This window comes from Lepisma saccharinum, chromosome 25, assembly GCF_977018435.1.
Source record: "Lepisma saccharinum chromosome 25, izLepSacc3.1, whole genome shotgun sequence".
NCBI classification, from domain to species: Eukaryota; Metazoa; Arthropoda; class Insecta; order Zygentoma; family Lepismatidae; genus Lepisma; species Lepisma saccharinum.
This window is the reverse complement of record NC_139253.1, coordinates 46,513,196-46,520,583: the sequence shown is the minus strand read 5'-3', so window position 1 is coordinate 46,520,583 and position 7,388 is coordinate 46,513,196.

The window sequence follows — 7,388 nt, the reverse complement described above, 5'->3', positions numbered from 1 at the left end:
TGCTGTCATCCAGTTTCTGAGTGCCGAAGGTTGGCAACCAGCTGAAGTGTACCGGCGTATGAAAGACGTGTATGATGGTGCATGCGTGTCCAAAACAACAGTGGTGGACTGGGCAAGAATGTTTCGGAAGGGGCGTGAACAAACCACTGATTATCCCCGTCCTGGTCAAGCCCATGTTGTTGCCACAGAAGACATGTGTGAATAGGTGAATGCGGCAATATCTGCAGATAGACGCATGAGTTTTCGATCCATACCGAACGAGTTAAACATGGGTTATGGTACTGCTCACAAAATTGTGAAAGCTCTGGGTTATCATAAAGTGTGCGCGCAGTGGATAGACGGAGGACCAAAAGTTGGAGCGTATGGGATGCTCCATTGAACATTTGTCACGTTACCATTTGGAAGGTAACGACTTCTTGCTGCGCATTGTTGCTGAGGATGAAACTTGGTGCCATCATTTTGAACCGAGTTCAAAGTCTTCCACTATGCAGTGGAAACACCCCTCATCTCCACGTCCCAAAACGTTCAAGACGCAACCGTCTGCGGGGAAAGTTATGGCGTCTGTGTTCTTTGATTGCCATGGACCATTATTGCTCAACTTCAAGGAACCAGGACAGTCCATCAACGCCGCACGCTACTGTGAGACCTTCACACAGTTACGGAGAGCCATCAAAAACAAAAGGCATGGTTTATTTACCGCTGGAGTCATTGTGTTGCATGACAACGCGTCCACACGTTGCAAACCAAGTGCAGGATTTGTTTCAACGATTCAAGTGGGAAATGTTGCGACACACGTCCTACAGCCCTGACCTTTCACCTTGTGACTTTCGCATCTTTGGGCCTCTAAAGAAGGCTTTGAAAGGTCAGAGATTTCAGTCTGACGCTGAAGTTCAGGACGCTGTGCGTGATTGGTTTGAGATTCAGCCTTCGCAATTTTACATGAAAGGCATTTGTAAGTTAGTGACACAGTGGGACAAGTGTCTCAACGCTCATGGTGACTTCTTCTGAACAATATTTTTACTGAGCGCTAACCATAGACGCCTCTAGACAGTGTACCAGTTTCAGCTCGAAATAAAATTTATTTCACGAATTATGACCACTGAACGGGTTTAAGTTGATCCCCCCTTATATATATCAACAGGATTCTTATTTTAAAAATGTAAGAAATAACAGTCATATTTTAAAATATCTGTTAGTGAAGGTGAGGGCATGAGGTGGCTGTGTAAACAATGTTCAGAAAATAATGATTTTGTGATTAAATATGTAAGAAAATTAAGGATTAAAACGTAATATATCAAATTAAAGAAGTTTTTCTATTACTAATTTACGAAAGAAAACCAGTTTTTTACATCTGCGTAAAAACTGATTTTCTACGCGAAGTAAATTACGTGTAATTTACGTAAAAATGTAACGAGTAAGTTACTTTGCCATCCCAGCCTCAGAGTCATTCAAAACAAACTCTTCATCACCAGGTCTACAATGACCCATGGCATTGATTTTCGCATACGCCATAACACCGAAAAATGTTAATTTCTGCAAACCAGTGTTTATGTATGTGTACACAAATGTTATGAACACATATTTCATTAATTCGAAATCGCGAAATAATGCGAATTTGGCACAAAACGTGAATTTGAGCACGTCTTGTGCGTTACGGAACGAAAATAGAGCGAGAATTTAACATTCTTGCGTTTTATTCTTAAATAACAAAATGTACCATATGTACACATTTTCTCAATTTTTATCCACAAGAAAACTATATTATGTTATACATGGAATAATTCAGAAAGCTACACGAAAATATGTGAAAATGGATATTTCTCACGATTTTTCACCCATTATCGGAAAGATTTGCATCACTGAGCAAAATAGCGCAGTTCTGACGGACGTCGGATGTGCAATTACCGTCACAAGCGTGTTATAACATCAGTATTTGTCGCACAATAAAAGTTTGCATTACCGAGGAGAGATGCGCGATTTTTGTATAGATCGAGTGCATACTACCATCACACAGGAGCTATAACATCTGTATTTATCGCGCAAGAAATAATGAAAAGAAACTTCCTCAGAACTCGTTCCCAAGTATAAACATATCACGAAAAATTTGAAATACTCCTTCAAAAACCCCAATGAAGGTATACTGTTAGGTTTCTTTGGTATAAAAGTGTGATAAAATGAAAACACGAAATTTGAGGAAAAACACCGAAAACTAAGAAAAATAACACCAATTTTGAAAATAAAATATTTAAAAAAACACCGAAAAATCAAGGGTTCTACTCAAGGCATACTTCTTCCAGACAGTTCTCTTGAAGAACAATAATCTTAAAACTTGACAAAGTGCTATCCATGTTTCAGAATTTCAGGAGCTACTAATTTCAAATTTGTTGGATTCTACACATGTTAAATACTACCTTATTGCATAATAAATTACCTATCTTAGCCTATATGTTTTTCAGTCAATAATCGATACATTTTATGCATATTTCTGAACTCACGTCTGGCCATTCACAATAGCCTGTATCTTTTGACATCCATCGAGCATGTTAAGGTCACTCACCCTGAACAGTTCTAACTTTTTTCTGGGGCCTACAGATAATCTTGGGTTCAATCGTTCATGAAGGTCCCATCCTTCTTCAAGTCCACTCCGCCATGTAGAAGCATTTTTGAAAGAAACTTTGCTATGATGTTCTTGTGTTTTCTTGGATTGTCACTTTGATTGATTTGGAGTCCACTTTATGCACAGTAAGGCTAATCGGGACTGGACCTACAGTTTGAGGTGGGATCCTAACTACTATGTGCCTCCACCGGGTATCGAACCCGGGACCCCTTGATTACAAGGCAACAACACTACCACTGCGCCATCGGGAAGGGCCGGATTGTCACTTTAAAGATATCGCTAGACTAGAATTTGATAATAGTCAGAAAGTTGCAAATTTGATTCGTCTATTAAACCATGACGTTAGTCAGATACTTCTCGTAAAATTCTTATATAATGTATCTCGAACTCGTGACCAGCTTTTAATATATTACTTTTAGTGTAATTTAATTTTTGAAATATTCCTCTTTAAAGGAAGACACAAGGATTACAACTAAGTCGGTCCAATAACCAAGCAGAGAGATCAACTCAATTAATTCATTGAAGAGTGCAAAATTGCCTATGTGCCAAGAATTTTAATTCAATCAATTAGTCAAATTGTATGTAACAATAGATTGTGTTAAGTTTTAATTACATCTTTAATTTGGTTGTTCCCATATACAGGGTGGGCCAAAAGTCGCTTACCACCCCTTGTAAAAATCGTTTTAGTGGAAATTGATGAATAACAACCATGTGTGACCACATTAGGCCTAGGGGGAAGTCATAAGGTTGGGGTGCCCTTGACGGCGGCCATCTTGAAAGCCACCATCTTGGATACAAGTCCAGTTTTGTAAATGGGAAGGTTGGCATGCGATACATGATTTTTAGGCTAGAATTTGATAAGGAAAACAATGGTGAAGTCGTAATGTTGAAATCTTCATTTGTTAAAAAGTTACAGGCATTCAAATGTTGGAATCACACCTTCATTTTTTATTTGTTGCAGGTGCCTAAATCATGCCACTAACCACAGAGGAGAGGAAAGAGTTAATAAGGGCATGGGGTTGAAGGAACGCAAGGGTTGTAGCAGCTGAATTTAATGAACGGCACCCAGGTCGACATCCTGTGTCTCATGTGAGTGTTGCCAACATCTTCCAGAAATTCATGGATACTAGTTCAGTAGCGGACAAACCCAGATCTGGAAGACCCACTACTGCAACAGACGAAGGCACAACCATAGCAGTGTTGGCATCTGTTGCAACATCACTACACCGCAGTACTCGTCGCCTCTCAGCAGCATGTGGTGTCAGCCGTACATCCATCAGACGCATCCTAAAGAAAAACAATTGCCATCCGTACAAATTGCAACTTCAACATTATTTATCAGAAGACGACCCAGATCGACGCCTGGAAGTCTGTGATTGGGCAGTTGCCCAACTTGAAGTAGATCCCACATTCGCCTCAAAAATCCTGTTTTCCGACGAAGCGAATTTTTATGTGCAAGGAGAGGTCAACAAACAAAACTGTCGCTATTGGTCCGCTACCAATCCTCGCTGTTTGACCCCTGTAAATTGGTAGGAGCTGGTAACGTTATGGTGTGGTGTGGCCTATGGGGTACCAAACTAATTGGTCCATTCGTCATTCCTGGTAACCTTAATGATGATCATTATTTGGCAATGATGCGTGATCTCATCCTGCCGTCCGTGTTGTCCGAGGATGGCACATTTCCCTTATTTTTCCAACAGGATGGTGCACCTCCCCATTATGGATTAAACGTCCGTGATTATCTGCATGAACAATTTCCTGGACGGTGGATCGGGCGTCGTGGTCCAATTGAGTGGCCGGCACGTTCACCCGATCTGACTCCATTGGATTTTTATTTCTGGGGTCATTTCAAGGCCAAGGTATACGCCGAGAAGATCAGTAATGTTGCTCACCTGGAAGAAAGGATCTTTGCAGCCTGTGCTGATATTTTACCTGACCCACTTAGCAGGGTCATGGACAATTGGGGTGAACGACTACACACGTGCGTGGCGCTGGAGGGCGCTCACGTAGAGCACGTAGAGCACCATATGTAAAAGTGTGACTCCAACATTTGAATGCCTGTAACTTTTTAACAAATGAAGATTTCAACATTACGACTTCACCATTGTTTTCCTTATCAAATTCTAGCCTAAAAATCATGTATCGCATGCCTACCTTCCCATTTACAAAACTGGACTTGTATCCAAGATGGCGGCTTTCAAGATGGCCGCCGTCAAGGGCACCCCCACCTTATGACAAGATTTGTATTGGAATATGCTCTGTTTACTACAATTATCTCCTTATTAGCTTCATCTTTTATCGTATGTCCACGACAGCCACCGTGGAAAAGTGTTTAGCACAGCATAGTTTGAATCACTAAGTTTCGAATCCTGACCTGGGCGTGAGTGTTCTTTGTTAATGACCCTTCATCAATTCCATCATATCATCACTCATCCTCATCTTCACGATTAGCGAAACGTGGCAGAAAAGTGAAGTAAAATAAACAAAATCAATCAATCAATCACTCTATGATCTCGTTCCGAAATATGTGAAGAAATGAACTATGAATTGTATGCATTTTTATTAGACAGTTCTGACCAGATGAACTGAACCTTATCACAGTTCGTTGTTGCCAACTCGCGATGAGACAATAAGCAAAGCGTATCCTGTTGATTTTTCCCGACATATTGTTTGCGAAACGGAGCACGAAAATCATTTCCATAAATGCCGTTTTCATAAAAAAGGCTCGCAATTTTTTATCCCTCTCCTACTTTTTTTTCAATCCGAGATTCGCTAACTTGCGAAACACGTCGATCTACTCGCATCGCAAAATTCAGAAGCACAGAAATCCAACTGCGGGAAGTTGGAGTAACGATTTTAATTAACTTCCCGTTCGGTTTCTGACACCCCCATCAATCACCTCGAAGCCAGCTGAATGGTGGCGCTCTCGCACTGGCAGCACATGGACTACTCCGATGATAAACGAAAAATCGGCGCTCGAATGTGAATATACAATATTCCATTTATCTTTTCTCTGGCCGATGGGAGCAGAAGAGGTCTTATTGGTCTTACTCATGTCCGAAATCTGTATAGTGAAGGTAAAGTAGTGCATAGAAAGACACAGGGTGCCGTAAAATTATCTTAACAGCGTAAATCACTGATAAAAAAGATCTTCGGATGAAATATCAATATGTTTCGTTTTCTACATGAGAGAGTAATTCTCTAAGTCAGTGGTTTCCAAAGTACGCACCGCGGCTGGCTTTAAGGACGCCGCGAAATGTTCCAATATTTTCACTTATTCTTAATATGTGCTTTTTTAGTACTTTACACATAAAATGTTTCTAAATTTGAAATATGTTAAAACACTAAGATGCTGACCAAGGCACTTTATATAAAGACTAGCTGATTACTCGGCGTTGCCCGGGTATTCATTTATCCCAATCTTCTATTAGACAAGAAAATAATGAATTCTAACTATAGTGTAAAATGAACTTGGAGTTGAACGGCATTGGGAGTGTCACTATTTATCTTAGCGACCCCGAAAACTATGGCAATTTCGCACCTTCTGTGCAGGCAACCAAATTCGCCGTGTTGTGTAGCGGGAAGCATAACTTGCAGGATATAACATACGGAAATGGCAGGAAACATAATACAATTTTATACCCCTTCCCACCCCCAGCCCTAGGAATTTCAGGGGTGTCTTACCCCCACTGTATTTATTTCCAGATTCTAAGTGATATGTGTACCAAGTTTGATTGAAATCGCTATAGGCGTTCGAGAGTTATGCCGAAACAAACATACATAGATATATAGATTTAAAAGAAACTTTCAACCCTGTATCAGGGTCTTCCTCAGACTAAGAACCAATCTAAAATGATAAAATGCACAAACAGAAAGTATTACACATAGCAGGGTGATTAGCCCACAAAAACACATCATGTTGACGGTCCTTATCTGGGACGTTTTCTCTAAAGGAATTACATGAATATCGCCTCTTGACAGTTGACTAAAGGGTCTCCATCACCGACAGGTGATTGACAGGTCAGGATTAAAATATATGTTTATATTTTAACTTAAGGCGAACAAGATAACCACACTAACTGAGCGTTGCAAGTGTTAGATAGGACTTGGGCGCCGCGGAAAAAGCTACCAGCCTTTGCAGCAGCGCGTACTGCGTCGTTTCCCCACTCACTTTCTCCCTTTGTCTACCATTATGTGCGTCCTTGCTCCAGACATTCCAAGGATAGAGTATAGTAAAATTTCAAGCTTTTGAGCAGAGAGCAAGTGAATTTTGTCAGTTCCGAGTAGAAGACATGTACTGGTGCAAAACTTCAATTTGCAAATATTTCCTTAAATTTTATACCGTGGGCCAACAAATAGGAATTTTTGACACTTCAAACCTTACTATAGTCTGTGTCAGGAGTTTGTGGAGCAACACCGCGCATAACGGGGAGAAATGGAGTGGGCGGAGCAAAGGCAGTAATAGCTGGCAGTTGCAGTTCCGTTTCCCCTCCATGCACTCTTCCCCTCTCACTTTCCCTCTCGAGTCACTACTTGCGCAGAGGACTTGTTTTCGTTCGTTTGCTCCAGATATTCCTGTGACAATAACATATGCAATTAAAAGTGTTTTCTACCTGCTAAGGTGCAGCCTAAATAATTGCGGAAGGACCTCGTGGTTTTCGTTTTAATAATAGTATCATGGTACTGAATATGGACAATGAAACCCATCCACATAGGAAATTTATGGCGTTATGTTCATTTTAATATTTTCTACACATGAAATACAGGGTGA